Source organism: Hyla sarda, chromosome 1 (assembly GCF_029499605.1).
Source record: "Hyla sarda isolate aHylSar1 chromosome 1, aHylSar1.hap1, whole genome shotgun sequence".
NCBI classification, from domain to species: Eukaryota; Metazoa; Chordata; class Amphibia; order Anura; family Hylidae; genus Hyla; species Hyla sarda.
Genome location: NC_079189.1, coordinates 212,058,370 through 212,077,321, shown reverse-complemented (window position 1 = coordinate 212,077,321; position 18,952 = coordinate 212,058,370). Strand labels below are relative to the sequence as shown.

Genomic DNA, 18,952 nt, shown 5'->3' with positions numbered 1-18,952 from the left:
CCCCACAATAGTAGGCAGCTCCCCCCCCCCCCACAATAGTAGGCAGCTCCCCCCCTCCACAATAGTAGGCAGCTCCCCCCCCACAATAGTAGGCAGCTCCCCCCGCCAACAATAGTAGGCAGCTCCCCCCCACAGACATACAGCTTCCAGTCATATAGAGGCTGTATGTCTGTGTACTGCCCCCCACAGTGTTCCAGTCACCGCTCCTCCGGCCCGGGGTCACAATCTACTGCTATGGCCTATGGACCATAGCAGCAGTCCCGGGACCGGAGGAGCGGTGATTGGAACACTGTAGATGATGCGCCGCCGGTCACTCACCAGGCCCCGGCCAGCTCTCGTCCTCCTGTCGTCACGTGCGTACAACCATAGAGAGGTGGAGAAGAGCAGAAGGACCGGAGGAAGACCGCAGGAGGACCAGAGGAGGACGCGTTGTGGTCGGGGAATGGTTAGTGACCCGTGGACATCCTTATGTTCCGAAAAGATTTTTCGGGACACATGGATGTCGGGCATAGGAATACTTATGATTATCTTCCCGGCTCCTGTGTGCGGCTGCAGGCGGGGGCCGGCCAGAGCATGTAAAAACGAATTCATGTATACTAAAAACCAGGGTGCCTCCAGCTGTTGTGAAACTACAACTACCAGCATGCCCGGACAGCCTTTGCCGGTCCGGGCATGCTGGGAGTTGTAGTTTCACAACAGCTGGAGGCACCCTGATTATTAAGTATACTGTACAGTTATTAGTTTGTACATGCTCTGGCCGGCCCCCGCCTGCAGCCGCACACAGGAGCCGGGAAGATAATCATAAGTATTCTTATGCCGGACCCCAATACCCGGCATATAAGACGACCCCCGACTTTTCAGAAGAAAATTTGGGGTTAAAAAGTCGTCTTATACGCCGGGATATACGGTATTAAAAGTTTAGTTTGGTGACAGGTACTCTTTAAGTAAGCAACATAGAAGATGTCCAGGGTAAGAATTGTATCCTCTATCAGTAGGATAGTGGATAAATGTCTGATTGCGGGAGTCCGATTGCTGGGACCACTAGCGATCTCCCATACGGGGCCCCTATGGGGACTATTAAAGTGTAAATAAAAGGGAAAAAAAAGGAAAAAATAAAAATAAAAATGTTTTTTTTTAAATCCCCTCCCCAATAAAAATTTATATTGTCAGTTTTTCCCCACTTTTACCCCCAAAAATTGTAAAAACTATTTTTTTAATAAACATAATTGATATTGGCGAACTATTAAAATATAATGTTAATTATCCCGTATGGTGAACGGCGTGAACGTAAAAAAAAAAAAAAAAGGCCAAAATGACGTTGAGCATGGGAAAAAAATGTCTGCATATGCATGGTACAACTGCAAGGCAACCAAACCTTCATGGCTTTTATTTATTAGCATAGGACCTTTAGATGCTGTTTACCAGAATTCAGTTAAGGTACTGGACCAGCCCAGCAGGGGACCCTGCTGTCAGGCATTGGTGGGGGTCCCCGCACTAGGACCCCACTAATCGAAAATTCTTACATGTCTCTTATGACAGAATGCAAAAATGCATCAAAAAGCGAGTCCAACAGCATCCACTAGTAGAAAATAGACTGTTTCATTGGTGTCCAAAGAAAAAACATTGAAACATTTTGACCTTTATTATGTTTTTGTCAAGCAAACCTGTCTCATATAGCCTAATAGAGCTCGCATTTCCTAGTTTTATTGGCACTGAATTAGAAAGGTAGATATATTAGAATTATTTGATCATGTTGTACCCATATGAAATCATATGTGGTCCACTGTTTCATTCTGTTGGGGAAAAATTGAATGGGCAAAGTAGTCAATGTTCTATAAAGTTTTAATGTAGATCCTGATCGAGACTTTACTTAATATAAATCCCAAGGCATAAAATAATATAAACTTACTAAGTGTTGTCATGTACAACCTGTATGATGAATTTATACCATTATTTATAATGATCAGTGTATGCAGTAGAGAAATTAATGTAGCTTTATGGTACGTTCACACAGTCAGATCTTCAGCAAGTTCCCGCTGTGGGAAAAGTGATTGATGCCCACCATGCAGTGTGGTTGTATTATATGCAGATGTTCTTTTATAAGACAGGTCTCCTTATACATGGAATATTCATTACTTGACTGTAACTTAATGACATGGCCGTAAATGTTGGCACCCCTGACATTTTTCAAGAAAATGAAGTATTTCTCACAGAAAAGGATTGCAGTAACACATGTTTTGCTATACACATGTTTATTTCCTTTGTGTGTATTGGAACTAAACCAAAAAAGGGAGAAAAAAAAGCAAATTGGACATAATGTCACACCAAACTCCATAAATGGGCTGGACAAAATTATTGGCACCCTTAACTTATTATTTGCTTGCACACCCTTTGGAAAAAATAACTGAAATCAGTCGCTTCCTATAACCATCAATAAGCTTCTTACACCTCTCAGCCGGAATGTTGGACACTTTTCCTTTGCAAACTGCTCCAGGTTTCTCTTATTGGAGGGCGCCTTTTCCACAGGTATTCAATGGGATTTATATCTGGACTCATTGCTGCCACTTCAGAACTCTCCAGTGCTTTGTTGCCATCCCTTTCTGGGTGCTTTTTGATGTTTGTTTGGGGGTCATTGTCCTGCTGGAAGACCCAAGATCTCAGATGCAAACCCAGCTTTCTGACACTGGGCTGTACAGCATGACCCAAAATCTGTGGATAATCTTCAGATTTCATGATGCCTTGCCTTGCAAAACAACATTGAACCTCCACCATATTTCACTGTAGGTACTGTGTTCTTTTCTTTGTAGGCCTCATTCCATTTTCGGTAAACAGTAGAATGATGTGCTTTACCAAAAGCTCTATCTGATCTCATCTGTCCACAAGACGTTTTCCCAGAAGGATTTTGGCTTTCTCAAGTTAATTTTGGCAAAATGTAGTCTTGCTTGTTTATGTCTCTGTGTCAGCAGTGGGGTCCTCCTGGGTCTCCTGCCATAGTGTTTCATTTCCTTTAAATGTCGACGGATAGTTTGCGCTGACACTGATGCTCTCTGAGCCTGCAGGACAGATTGAATATCTTTGGAACTTGTTTGGGGCTGCTTATCCACCATCCGAACTATCCTGGGTTGACACTTTTCATAAATTTTTATCTTCCGTTCACACCCAGGGAAATTAACTACAGTGCCATGGGTTGCAAACTTCTTGATAATGTTGCGCACTGTGGGTAAAGGCAAATCTAGATCTCTCTAGATGGACTTGTAACCTTGAGATTGGTGATATTTTTCCACAATTTTGGTTCTCAAGTCCTCAGACAGTTCTCTTCTCCTCTTTCTGTTGTCCATGCTTAGTGTGGCACACACAGACACACAATGCAAAGACTAAGTGAACTTCTCTCCTTTTATCTGCTTTCAGGTGTGATTTTTATATTGCCCACACCTGTTACTTGCCCCAGGGGAGTTTAAAGGGGTACTCCAGTGAAAACCTTTTTTCTTTTAAATCAACTGGTGCCAGAAAGTTAAACATATTTGTAAATTACTTCTATTAAAAAAATCTTAATCCTTCCTGTACTTATTAGCTGCTGAATACTACAGAGGAAATTCTTTTCTTTTTGGAATGCTCTCTGATGACATCACGACCACAGTTCTCTCTGCTGACGTTATTATAATAATAACAACGCTTTATTTATTGTTGTCCTTAGTGGGATTTGAACCCAAGTCTGCAGCACTGCAAGGCAGCAGTGCTAACCACTGAGCCACCATGCTGCCCTTAGCATACATCTGCTATGCATGGTTGCTAAAATGGACAGAGATGTCAGCAGAGAGCACGGTGCTCGTGATGTCATCAGTGTTCCAAAAAGAAAGGAATTTCCTCTGTAGCATTCAGCAGCTAATAAGTACTGAAAGGATTAAGATTTTTTAATAAAAGTAATTTACAAATATGTTTAACTTTCTGGCACCAGTTGATTTAAAAGGAATAAGGTTTTCACCGGAGTACCCCTTTAAAGGAGCAGCACATGCTTGAAACAATCTTATTTTTCCACAATTTTGAAAGGGTGCCAACAATTTTGTCCAGACCATTTTTGGAGTTTGGTGTGACATTATGTCCAATTTGCTTTTTTTACTCCCTTTTTTGGTTTAGTTCCAATCCACACAAAGGGAATAAACATGTATATAGCAAAACATGTGTTACTGCAATCTTTTCTGTGAGAAATACTTCATTTTCTTGAAAAATGTCAGGTGTGCCGACATTTACGGCCATGACCTGTATTGACTAACTTCCTCAGAGTACATTATTATATTGTGGAGATAAGCGTCCTTTCCTTGTGACGGGGTCATGCTCTGAGGAATCACTGCCATAAACTGCTCATCTCGGTTGTGGTGAGCAACAAAATATTGTAATGTGTGAACAAATTCCATAAGATATGACGGGCCTTTGGCCTGATTCTTTCATTTATGGTTTGCAGTCATTGGCATGATGTGTTTTTTTTCCCTTTTCCTTTATTTGTACTCCTGTCGGCAATCATACTTGGTTTTGTGGTTTGTTTTTGTTTTTTTTGTGGAACCAATTTTTCTTTTTAATGACTTCTCTTTTTACCATAAATTTTATTGAGAAACCAAAAAAACTATTATATATGGGGTGAAATAAAAAAAATGCACGCCATTTACTGTGCAATAAAATGGACTTAATAGCTTTATTCAGCAGGTCAGTATAATTACATTGATACCCAATTTATATAGTTTTTCATTTAGTACTATGAGTGTATTCCCTTATACAGTATCCTGCGCATATTTCATATGCAGGATTCGAGGCTGCAGATTTCAATGTAAACTAAATGACTGAACGCAGCTTTAAATCTGCAGCTTCAAATCCTCTGCATCAAATATGAACATGTGAATACACCCTTAGGGTTTGGTCTTACGTTCAGTATTTTGCTGCTGCATATTTTTCTACCCATTGAGGTCAATGGGTATAAAAACATGGAGCTGATTTTGCTACCCGTTGACTTCAATGGGTAGGAAAGTACGCAGCACATAGGCAGCAAAATACGGCACGTGTGACCGTACCCTTAAGAGATAAAGTTGGTGTTACTCTGGGGTGATGGGACTATTTTTCTTGTTTACAACGTTCACCGTGTGGGATGAATATTGTTATATTTTAATAGTTTAGACATTTCCTTACAGGGTGATACCACTAATGATCTTTTTTTTTGTTTTGTTTTTATACTTGTATTTGAAGTTTTGTTATAAACAGTGTAAAATTTTCACTGCATATTGCATATTCCCACATATTGCATATTGTGAGGATGCAGTTCACAGCCTCATTTTCGTGACAAACTGGTGCGTGAAATAACATATGCTGCAAGTTTTACGCTGTGTGAACCCAGTTTTGTGGTATTTCAGAAATTGTTTCCTATTTTTTTAATTTATTTTTTTATTTCAATTATGTTTGTTTTTTTTAATCTCCCTATGGACTTTACTATGCAATCACTTGACTGCTTGTACAGTTCTCTGTTTATACCCTGCCATGTTGAAGTCAATCAAAGACTTGATAATACCAGCACTGGGTATTTGACAACCTAGCTGCTATGGTCGCTATTGACTGTGGCATCTAGGGGGATAAACAGCTGGGATCAGAGTTACCTTTGATCCTGGCTGCTGATGTCAGCTCCTGATCCCTCTCCATACTTGCCTAATCCCTTAATTTAATTTGTTTTCTTTTATTTTTTCCTCCTCACCTCCTAAGAGCCATAACTCTTAAAATTTTCCATCCACAGACCTGTATGAGGACTTGTTTTTTTGCAGGACTAATTGTACTTTGTAATGACACCTTTCATTTTTCCAGAAAATGTACTTCTAAATTGTGCCATAAACATTTTTTGGGGATGTGATGTGACCAAAAAAAGAGAAAACACAATTCTGACATTTGTTCACTTTTTTTTATAAATTTTTTATGTTTATGTTTACAACATTCCCTGTACGGTTTAATAAAAATAATTTTAATATAACGTTTTAATAGTTAAGCAGTGATTTCAAATATGTTTATGCTTTTTTGTTTACGTTTTTTTTTTATTTGAAACCTGGGAATGTTTCCTAGGGGACTTCCATAAGCAATCTTTTGATTGCTAATTCAATTCAATATATGATTTTCATGTAATGTGCTAGTGAATAGCAGACTGTAGAAGTAGGTTTGTCATGGCAAACAATGGATCAGCCCCCATGATCTCAGGGAGCCGATTGGTCCTACTGAACACCAATGAAATTATATAAACAGTTCAAATAGTCAGCATCGGAGATCGCTCCATGCATGCTATTAGTGCTGCTTCTCAAGCCTACTCCATACACTGTTGATGGCTCCAGGATAAGGGTACTTGTCAACAGGTTAAAGAAGACCAAGTATAGCATTTAAAACCTTAGTTCGAATGTTGTTTTTATTTTGTATACATAGGATTCTGCTTACTGTAGATTTGCACCATGAGCCCATACCTTGAGTCCTGGTCTGGTGGACGAGTTGTTGAGACTGGGATTTGATCAAATGCAGAAAGAATGATGCTTTAGCAGCGCTAATCAGAGGAGTAGGAATTAATATTTAATTAATATTTAAGTACACGGATAGTAAAATAAGAAAAATAGATTTATTGTCACTGTGATCATACAACACGTTTCGAGGGGACAGCACCCCTCTTCATCAGGTCCTGTGGTAATATTTGTAGTGTAAAGATGAGGCAGTATATCTATTTTATAACCTGTATTGTTGTACAACATGTCATTTAAAGAAGGGTGCATGAGGGTCCTTTGCTTTGAGCGTACACACTTGCAACATGTCATCATGGGAAATATGAGGCAGATGATGGGAAACATTGGGGAACATACTGTTATCCATAAAATGAGTATATTGAAAAAACAGGGAGCTTCATTCTGGCTTGGTTTGGAAAATAAACGCCCAATCTGTACAAAATAGTGCCTAGAAAAGTATCTAAGGGGGAGATTTATCACAACCTGTCCAGTGGAAAAGTTGCCCAGTTGCCCATTGCAACCAATCAGCTCGTTTCTTTCATTTTTAACAAGGCCTCGGCAAAATGAAAGAAGAAATCTGATTGGTTGCTATGGGCAACAAGACAACTTTTCCTCTGCACTGGTTTTGATAAATCTCCCCCTTGATCCTTTCATGGAAATATAGGAGAAACCTGTTCTAAAGAACAGTGAACGGTTTTCCTTTGTTCCCATGACAACTTTCGATCCCGTGTGAGTAAAGTCTTATATAGAAGGTAAGAAGATGAGCTGTAGAGAGGTCATGGAAAAGGTGGCCATGTGTAATGTTTGACAAAATATTTGTTCTCTGCGAGAGAATAAACATAAAAAGTAAAACATGTCATCGACGTCATTCAGACAGGATTAGGAGATCACACATGAAGTAAGGCTAAGGCATCATGTTGACACCTGTCACGCTACGGGATACTATATTGTGCCATCAACTTTCATGGGAAGTAAATATTGTTCATAGGAGGCAGTGCCAGCTTGTCAGGTAGGCATGCATAGGAAATGCTACATATACTAGAACAGTGTTTCCCAACCAGTGTGCCTCCAACTGCTGGGAGTTGTAGTTTTGCAACATCTGGAGGTGCACTGGTTGGGAAACACTTCTATTAAAAGTCTGATCAAATGATTCTTAATAATAAAATCACATTTTAAAGACTATCTGGGATCATCCTTTGACTCTCCGAAGCCTCTTCATTACTTACCCAGCAAACCATGTAGTGGCTGTGCCAGGTATTCACGTGAAAGGGTCTGAACCTCAATACCAGACACAGCCAGGAAATGTACTCAAACAGTACTCAAACAGTCTTTTTGACAGACTCTCTATGTCTGTGCATGGATTTAATGTTCTGTCTCACGTTTGTAAATGAGGCTTATACAAAGACAATCCTTAGCATATATTACTCTTCTTTTTGGAGCAAATATAATCATAAATGTGTTGAACATTCAATGTGCCATGTAGACATAGGAAAGGTTTACCTATCTATAGGGCTTGTAAACAATACAGAGACTAGAGCAGTCCTCACTTCAGTCAGCTGACCAGTGGGGGGGGGGGGGGATATGTATTCAGGTAGTGCAACTGTTTTTATTGGGATTTTGCTGCTCTGTGCACACTGAAATTTTAATTTCCACCGTGAAAATTCCACAAATTGATTGACCATATTTATTCATTCTGGCCATTATATAACTTTTATATGGCATTTTTCAGCTCTGCAGGCTTCATCAATAATTTGCAGTTCTCCCAGAACTGGTGGGCAGAACCCCCTTCTCCCCTTCCATAGATTTGTATTGCTTGTCTTGCAGGCACATAACAGAGCTGACCTGATTTTCAGAAAAGAACATTTGAGCTGGGGGTGGGGGATGTTTGATAACAGGAGAAATAAGCATTTTTGTCCAATAAGATATATTATAAAGTGCCTTATATTTGCTTGTACTATTGAGCTATGCAAAGTTTGTTCTAATGACAGTGCCTATTGGACTGTAAAAAATTTATTTATAGGGATTAATATAGTTTCTGTTTCTCCAAGGATAATACCACTGCACTGTATAGCGCTGTTGTTTATGGGGCCACTCTGCTACCTGTTTAGAGGGGATACTTTGCTAGTACTATTGCTCACAGCAGTGGTCTCCAAACCGTGGACTTCCAGTTGGTTGCAAAACTACAAATCTCAGCATGCTGGGAGATGTCGTTTTTCAACAGCTGGAGGTCCAGTTTATCTGTACAATATGGCTGCTTTATCTATGTGAACTGTATGGTTTATTTATTTATTTTTGCATGTGCTAGATATTCCTAACCATTCCTAACGCCTGATTCGTTTCTTTTTTTTTTTTTTTCATTTTGTCTTATTCTTTTGCCAGTTGTGCACAGCATGAACCATTGTAATAATACATTTACAGTACAATATAAAAATGAAGAGGGAAAAATAGTTTCTCATAACCAAGGTCTCAGAGACAGAAGATTGTGCAGCATTCAGCAGATTGGCAGGTGCAGGGCTTTTGTTGTGGCCAGTCATATAATGTTGCATGTCCCACACACATCCTGCCCCAAAACTTATCAGACAGTCACATCTCAGAGACTGTGCTGACACATGGGATAAGCAGACAAGTATGTGTGGGGTTAGTGTTGACCTACAAACAAGGAACATCTTCTATCTTTGCTTTTAACTCAAATATTATCATTTTACATAGACTGACTGTCTATATAAATGAGCCGTGACTTTTGCTGAGAATTTTCCAATGATACAAATCAGAATAACAGTGTAAGCAAGGGTTATTCTATAACATGAAACTTTCCCGAATCTGGTAAAATTACAGTTTCATAATGTATTTCTTTTTTGCAAAGCCTTTTTAAAATAAATGCGTAAGACCAGTTTTACATGAGCATAATACAAGTTTCAGTCCAATTCCTATATTCCAGGCCTTTATACAGGCAATCAGTACCTCTGGAAATAGATACAAGGTGCCCAAAACCAATCTGATAATATGTCCCTTGGTGACTAATTTAAATTAATATTCATTTTAAAAGGAGATCACCAATGAGGCTCAAGATAGAAATAAAACGTAAGCTTTAAAGCAGTGCTCCCCAACCTTTTCATTGCTGCGGACCGGTAAACGTTTGATCATTTTTCCGTGGCCCGCTCCACTTCTATAAACAGCAGCACCCCCCCTTATATAGACAGCAGCCCCCCCCCCCCCCTTTTATAGACAGCAGCCCCCCCCCTCCACTTTTATAGACAGCAGGCCCCCCTCTTATAGAAAGCGGGCCTCCCTCTTATAGACAGCAGCCCCCCCCCACTTATATAGACAGCAGGCCCCCCTCTTATAGACAGCGGGGCCCCCTCTTATAGACAGCAGGCCCCCCCTCTTATTTATACAGCAGGCCCCACTTATATAGACAGCAGCCCCCCCCCCCACACTTATATAGACAGCAGTGTGTGTCACATGCTCCTCCATAGGATGCAATGATGCGATCGGGAGAACAGGACAGCAGCACTGTAGGTATCGGACATGGTATCCATTGGCCAGGAGGAGGATCAGTGTAACAATAGTGAATTCTCATTCACTATTGTCACACAATGGGCGGGCTCTGCCGCCACAGTGAAATTATTTAAAGTTCCTCGGGTGGCCCCGTACCGTTTGATCCACGGACCGGTACCGGTCCGCGGCCCGGGGGTTGGGATACACTGCTTTAAAGGACAATAAAATGCTATACACAAGCGATTACAAAATTTATAGACACGAATGAGACAAGCAGCACCATTAGATGCCAAGTGGAGGGGGAAGGGGGTACAGGTGACTACCTATACTAACAAAGCCCTACCTAAAAAATAACTCCTAATACTAAGTGTGGATGGGGGGTGAGGAAAATACAGTGATACAATAAAAAAAAAAAAAAATTGTTTTAAGCCCTGCCTCCTGCATTTCCAGGTGGGGCTTATTGGGAACAGGTGGGGGATGTGTGTATATAACTCCCCCCTCTCCTACAGGGGGGAGCTCGTGACATTTTTTATTTATTTATTTATTTATTTATTTATTTCAAGTATGCCAATTTAGAAAATAGTAAATTACAAAATAAACTACAAATAAAGCATTACATACCAATAGATAAATACCACAGAAGTGCCCAACCCAGACCCCCCCCACCCCCAGAAAAAAATGAGAAGGAAACCTCTCCCCCCCCCCTTCCACCCTCCCCTCCCACCATACTATCCAGCCCCCACTGTACTTTTAATTGCTTCCCTCCATTCATATATAGACGGAATATCAGGGGCTAACCATTTTCGAATAATTAAAGGGGTATTCCAGGCAAAACCTTTTTTATATATATCAACTGGCTCCGGAAAGTTAAACAGATTTGTAAATTACTTCTATAAAAAAAATCTTAATCCTTCCAATAGTTATTAGCTTCTGAAGTTTTCTGTCTAACTACTCAATGATGATGTCACATCCCGGGAGCTGTGCATGATGGGAGAATATCCCCATAGGAACTGCACAGCTCCTGGGACGTGAGTCATCAGAGAGCAGTTAGACAGAAAACAACAACTCAACTTCAGAAGCTAATAACTATTGGAAGGATTAAAGGGTACCTCTCATCAAAAAAACTTTTGATATATTATAGATTAATGTATGCAGAATAACTTTACATTTGCATGTTATTAAAAAATATGCTTCTTTCTATTTAATTTTCCACTTTGAAGAAATGACCACTAGGGGTCTCCCTACCAGTCCTGGCAGCAAGCATTTCAGACTCATGCTGGAGTCCTAAACACTACGAGCTGCCAGTCTGCTTTGTTCACAAAGGAGAACACTCAGAGCTGCACCCCTGCTTTGTTCACAGCCTGTTTGGCTGTGAACAAAGCAGGCTGGCAGCTCTGAGTGTTTAGGACTCTAGCATGAGTCAGAAATGCTTGCTGACAGGACTGATCGGGTATAATACAATAGAAAGAAGCATATTTTTAATTAACATGCTATTGGAAAGTTATTCAACACTCAATCTAAAATATATCAAAAGTTTATTTGATGAGAGGTACCCTTTAAGATTTTTTTAATGGAAGTAATTTACCAATCTGTTTAACTTTCCGGAGCCAGTTGATATATAAAAAAAAGTTTTGGCCTGGAATACCCCTTTAATAATCTAGCAGAAAAAAACCTAAACAGCAATTTCCTCTTTTCCCCCTTTGGCAAGTTTACATTACTGTCATCCCCCACAAGAACCAGGGCCAGGTTGTCCTTTAGCTTATATTTCCCTTTTTCTTCCACTTCTGAAATTATTTGACTCCAGTATAGTTGTATTAGTACACAATCCCACATTATATGTAGGAAGCCTACATCATCCATACCGCATCTTGGGCATCTGCTATCTTTACGCCTACCTATTTTAAACAGGAATTTTGGAGTGTAATAAATCCTATTAATAATATTCAGCTGAATTATTTGATGGTCAGCATTGGGCTTACATTCTTAAATATATTACTCCAATTACATTTATTTGCTTCACCCAATTCTGCCTGCCACTGTTGTAGACTTTTATGTTCTAAATATCCTTGACTATTATTTTTCATTAATTTATAACAATATGCCATTACCCGTCTCTTTATTGAACCTGATTCTAATTTCTTAATTTCTTCGGTGCTTATTCTTATCTCATTTCTCCCTTCCCTCAACAGGGTTTCTATGGCCTTCTTTACACTAATATACTCCAGCCACATGGAGTCACCAAATCCAAATTCCCTTTTTAACGCTTCCCATTTTTTCACTTTACCATCTACCCAAAAGTCACTTATTCTATTACATCCATATAACGACAACATGTTTTTTCCCAGTCCCCTCAATTCTATGTTCCACCAAACTGGGGCAGAATCAAGAATCCCTTCTAATCCTAGTTCTTTGTTATACTTGTTCCACGTCCTATCCAGTCCTCTGATCATTGGGTACTTCCCCCATTTTTTCTCCTTCAACTGCCCTGACTCCAGTACCTGGAAGATATCTGCATATCTGCCTTTCGTGTTGTCCAAGATATGCCTAAACAAGCCAAACTTTTTCCACTCTGCTAAAAAATACATTTGACTGACTATAAAGTACCTGTGTACATCTGGCATGTCAATACCGCCCCTGTCTTTTGCCTGACAAAGATATTCAGCCTTTATCCGTGTCCTCTTCCTCCCCCAGATGAGTGCATTAAATATTGCAATAATTTTTCTAAAGACATTTTTCTCTCTCTGATGTATAGAGCGTTTTATAAAATAAAGCAAATTCCCTCCTAATCTTCTCAGGCTCCCTACACATACTACCTTGTCTACCCTTTATTTCAGAAATATAATAATTTTTTTGTTGATTCCGAATTATGTTCATTAATCTTTTGTTGGGTTTCCCTAGTTCTTTCCCTCGCTGTTGCCCATAGAAGTTCATCTTATTTTTACTTTTCTCCCTTAAATATCCATTGAATCTATCTTGGGCACCTTTCCACTTCTTCTCCAGTTCACCATTTGTAGGGTTCATAATAAAGCTATTCTCCAGTTCAACCACCTCTTTTACTAGCGACTCTTCCTTTGTTTTAAACTCTTTTCTCTTTTTCGATATAGCCCACAACAGTTCTCCCCTGAGAAATGATTTAGCAGTGTCCCATACAATCTGGTCTGGTGCAGAGTCCCAGTTAATGCAAAAAAATTCCTCCATCCGCTTCTCAATACTGCTGGTGTCTATCAACTCCAACCAGTGTCGGTTAATTTTCCTCATTTTCGTGTCTGGCCCCCTGTTTAACCCAATTATAATTTCTAATGGGGAATGATCCGAGATAAATCTAGTCAGATACCTAATTCTTTTTATTAACACTTTCTTTGTTACCCAGACCCAAATCAATTCTTGACAAAGTGTGGAATGATTTGTTCCAGCACGAAAAAAAACATTTCCCCCGATTTCTGATTCTCCAGAGGTCCACAAACCCCATTTCCCTGCAGTTTTGCCAAAGGGGACCCAATGTTTTTACTTCTTTACTCCCCCTTCTTAATCTGTCCATGTTTTCTTCCATAACACAGTTGAAGTCCCCCTAGACAAAAACCGGGCAATTCTCCCTACTCAGACAATACTCATAAATCAACTCGAGAACCCTAGATGAAAATGGGGGCGGGACATATACGAAAGCTATAATGCTCACTAACCCCTCCATTCTCCCATGTAAAACAACAAATCTGCCATCTGCCATATATATCTATAAATGTATCCAATGTTTCCCACTTCACCTTCCTGTGAATAAAGACAGATACACCTCTTGAATGTGAAGTAAAGACTGAATGGTAACAGTGTGACCATCAGTTCCTATTCAGAATATGTTTACTGTTATTTGTAAAGTGTGTCTCTAAAAGTCCCACAATCCAAGGTAAATAATTTTTTATAGCATTCATTACCATTAATCTTTTAACTTGATCCCCCAACCCCCTAATATTCCATGTGATTATTCGTGTATTCATCCGAAATTCCTAAGATAATTAAACACACCATAAGGCATTTATTTTCCAAATCTAACCCTAAGAAATATTAAGTAACCTAAGTGATAGCTAACAACCATATAGCCCGTAATATGCCCCAGAGAGAATACAGCACGCCCTCTATGGTACTTAAGATACATATATTGTGGACCCCTGCTTTCTAATTCAGAGACATCCCTGCGGATGTTTAATGGGAGGCCTAAGCGGAGGAACATCCGTCCAGTTTGTCCCAGGGAGACAGAACAGGAAAATGAGAGAGAGAGAGAGAGAGAAAAAAAGGAAAAACCTCACACACCTCCCAAACCCCCATGTTCTTCCATCTTCATCACCGGGCTAGTAAGTTTTTTCCTTTCATAGCAGTCTGATATCTACCTACATCTATGCAATACTGCTTGGTGCTAGTGTGTGACTATGAATCCTGTCTTATTATATTATACAGCACCACTTTCATTGTGAGCCAGGTGCTCCGACCCCATCTTTCTATGGCCCAGAGTCTTGCCTGACCGCACATATGAATGTGTATGTGTTAACCTAGGTAAGTGGCAGTTTGGTTTCATTCTTATGCCACTTGTGTTTAACGCTCTGGGGTGACATTTTTTATCAGCATTACTGATGACGTCTACATATATATCTTTATTTATAGGAGTTTGTTTTGGCATATAAATGGTTGGCCTGCCGGAGCTGGATTCTTCTTTGTAGGGAAAAAGGATGGTTCTCTCCATCCTTGTATTGACTACAGGGGTCTAAACAAGATTACGATCAAAAATCGCTATCCTCTTCCTTTAGTTTCTGAACTTTTTGATTGTCTACGGGGTGCCAAGGTGTTCTCCAAGTTAAATATAGAATGTGTAGTATGTGTAGCTCACCTAGGATAGAGATAGTACTTGAGGTTAACGGTGTTGCCTTCACCCAAAAAGGCCTATAGCTAGAAAGTATATGTAATATAAATATGAAATATTTATAAGTACCAGTCCTCTAATGTACTGCAGATGTAGGGTGGAAGTAAAGCGGAGAATGAATAGTAGAACAGATAGTATAGATGAATGTAAAGTTTATTAATTATTACAATTAATGTATGTCGTCACCTTTAGCAGGGCCCTTGCGTGGCGTGAACGGCAGTACTAGTTAATAAAAATAGAATATAGAATGGTATTTATATGTATTAAAAATATTAATAAAATATCAATATATCAGAAGTAAAAAGTTCTCTATTTCACTCGCTTATTGCACTTAGTCCATTCGGTATATATATAGCATTGGATCCATAGATTGTATACTTTTGTACACTTCCTATGTAGTTTATAGATACAGTTCATAGGTATAGTTCGTTGGTGTTATAGTGCCAATGATGATGATAATAATAATAGTAGATGCTTAGGTGTCTTAAAAGCGTAATGATGGTAGTGGTAAATGCTGGGATGTCTTGGAAGCGTGCTGTCAATGTAACGCTTGTAATGAAAAACGGTGCACAGCACCACTCACCCTCCGCATGATATACTTCTGCTTAGGCTGGTACGGCTGTCACGACTGCGTCCTGTGCTGGGGACGGCTGCGTCCTGTGTGAGCCCGTCTGTGTGATGGGTGAGTGGTTCTCCGGTGGTTCGTGGGTCCCAGGCTGGCACGGCCTATAGAGATGATTTCCGGGAGTCATGCAGGTAAGCCGGGGCTGTGAGGATGGATCAGAGAGAGCGTTCCACGTGTGTGAACGAGGCACTATGTGCGCGCGGGCTGCAGTGTTCTCCAAATAAAGGGCATCCAGCTGTTTCAAATGGTGGATCTCAATAGTCTTTATGGTTGATGTGCAATAGCGTATATATTTGTGGCAAGCTAAAATATGTAACGCTCCAGACCTCTTCACATGTGTTGTTGTGTACCTTGATGATATCTTGATCTTCTCGCCCAATTTGGAGGAGCATTGCTCTCATGTCCGTCAGGTCCTACAGCATCTTCGGGAGAATCATCTTTACGCCAAACTTGAAAAAGCGCCAAACTTGGGAGCGGGAGCTGTTTTAACTCCGAAAACCTCCAAGGGAAAAATTGTAACCTGTGGTCTCTTCTTCAAGTCTTTCTCGCCTGCAGAGAGGAACTACTCTATTGGAGATCGGGAACTCCTTGCTATTAAGCTTTCCTTAGAAGAGTGACGACATTTATTAGAAGGTTCTTCTTATCCGGTCAACATCTATTCTGACCATAATAATCTCCTATATCTACAATCTGATCAGCATCTAAACCCTCGGCAGGCTAGATGTCTGTTTTCTTTCCAGGTTTTCTCTGCGAACAAAAACATCAGAGCTGATGCTCTTTCTAGGTCCTCCAATGTATTAGGATTGGACTCCACTCAAAGGCATATTGTTCCTCCAGAGCATCTGATTTCTGCAGCTCCTGGCAATCTTCAGCAAGTTCCATCTGGAAAATCTTTTGTGCCTATTCAACTGAGATGTTGAATTGGGGACATTCTTCTTTGCTGGCTGGTCATTCTGGAGTACAGAAGTTCATTCAACTTATCTCTCTGCATTATTGGTAGCCGCACCTTGAACGCAATGTTACAGATTTTGTCCATTCCTGTTACCTGTGCCCGCGACAAAAACAGAAACCAGCGGGTCTCTTACAACCTTTGCCCATCCCGGAGACTCTTTGGTCTCACATAGCTATAGACTTTATTACCGATCTTCCATCTTCCTGCAATAATACGGTCATCTGGGTGGTAGTCGATCGATTCTCTAAAATGGCTAATTTCGTTCCTTTTCCAGGTCTTCCATCTACACCACAGCTGGTGAAACATTTTCTTCAACATATTTTTCGCCTTCATGGCCCTCCGTCTCACATTGTCTCGAATTGTGGGGTTCAATTCATTTCCAAGTTCTGGCGGGCTCTCTTTTCCCATCTTAACATCAAGATGGACTCTTCCTCTGCCTATCACCCTATCAAAGGCCAGGTGGAAAGAGTGAACAGATTCTGGGAGACTATCTTTGTCATTTTATCTCAGCTCGACAGGACGATTGAGTTGATCTTTTGCCTTGGGCAGAGTTTTCTAACAATCACAAAGACTCCACAAAGACATCTCAATTTTTATGGTCTATGTCTATGGACATCTTCCTGGTATTCCTCTTCCTCTTCCAGCCATTTCTGGAGTGCCAGCCGTTGATGATCAAGTACGGGATTTTATGTCCATCTGGCAGGAGACCTGTCTCTCTTTATTTTGCGCCTCTTCCCGTATGAAATCCCAAGCAGATAAGAAGAGAAGACCTCCTCCAACTTTCTCTCCAGGAGTCTGGCTCTCCTCTAAGTATGTTTGTTTTAGGGTTCCCAGTTATAAGTTGGGTCCTCGCTTCCTGGGACCATTTGAGGTTTTGCACAGAATTCTGCCTGCCTCCTTACGTATCCTGAATTCTTTTCATGTCTCGCTCCTCAAACCAGTTGTCTTTAACCCCTTAAGGACTCAGGGTTTTTCAGTTTTTGCACTTTCTTTTTTCCTCCTTACCTTTTAAAAATCATAACCCTTTCAATTTTCCACCTAAAAATCCATATTATGGCTTATTTTTTGCGTCACCAATTCTACTTTGCAGTGACATTAGTCATTTTACCCAAAAATTCACGGCAAAACGGAAAAAAAAATAATTGTGCGACAAAATCGAAGAAAAAACGCCACTTTGTAAATTTTGGGGGCTTCCGTTTCTACGCAGTGCAGTGCATATTTCAGTAAAAATGACACCTTATCATTATTCTGTAGGTCCATACGGTTAAAATGATACCCTAGTTATATAGGTTTGATTTTGTCGTACTTCTGGAAAAAATCATAATTACATTCAGGAAAATGTATATGTTTAAAAATGTCATCTTCTGATCCCTATAACTTTTTTATTTTTCCATGTACAGGGCGGTATGAGGACTCATTTTTTGCGCAGTGACCTAAAGTTTTTATCGGTATGTTTTTTGTTTTGATCTGACTTTTTGATCACTTTTTATTCATTTTTGAATGGTATAAAAAGTGACCAAAAATAAGCTTTTTTGGACTTTGGAATTTTTTTGCGCGTACGCCATTGACCGTGCGGTTTAATTAATGATATATTTTTGTAGTTCGGACATTTACGCACGCGGCAATACCACATATGTTTATTTTTTTTAATTTACACTCTTTTATTTTTTTTTATGGGAAAAGGGGGGTGATTCAAACTTGTATTAGGGAAGGGGTTAAATGACCTTTATTAACCCATAGGGACCTATAACACTGCACACACTGATCTCTCATGCTGATCACTGGCATGTATTAACACGCCTGTGATCAGTGTTATCGGCGCTTGACTGCTCCTGCCTGGATCTCAGGCACAGAGCAGTCATTAGTCAATCGGACACTGAGGAGGCAGTTAAGGGCCCTTCCGGTGTCCTGTAAGCTGTTTGGGACACCGCGGCGTTCCCGAACAGCCCGACTGAGCAGCCGGGATACTTCCACTTTCACTTCAGACGCGGCGATCAAAGCTGACCGCCGTGTCTAAAGTGGAAGTAACCCGGCTGCTCAGTCGGGCTGTTCGGGAAGGGTTAATACAGGGCATCACCGCGATCGGTGATGTCCTGTATTAGCCGCGGTTGATAGCCGCCGGGACCTACCCGATATGACACGGGGCCCCGCGGCATATCGTGGGAGCCGGCGGACGGCGTAAATATACGTCCTGCGTCGTTAAGGAGATAATCGGTTTTCACAAAAACACATTTGGGGATATTTATCAAAGGATTTAGACTGGTTTTTCCTGTCTAAATTTGTCGCACAGAAAGTCTAAATATGTGCGACTTTTTTGCGACTTTTGCTCTAGAGGATTTTTAGAACATGATGCATGCTAGTCTATTTTAGACGGAAATGCATTGGAAAATGCATTGGTGCTGAATTTATCATATGCGACTTTTCAGCGACAAGTCGCATTGGCTGAAAGTACGCCGAAATGT

The 18,952-nt window shown here is 40.4% G+C and overlaps 1 protein-coding gene across 2 annotated transcripts in view; it reads left to right on the top strand.

Annotated features, from left to right (window-relative positions):
* PARM1 (prostate androgen-regulated mucin-like protein 1) overlaps positions 1 to 18,952 on the top strand; it is a 106,007-nt gene that overhangs the window by 6,870 nt on the left and 80,185 nt on the right. The gene's annotated exons all lie outside the window — the stretch shown is intronic.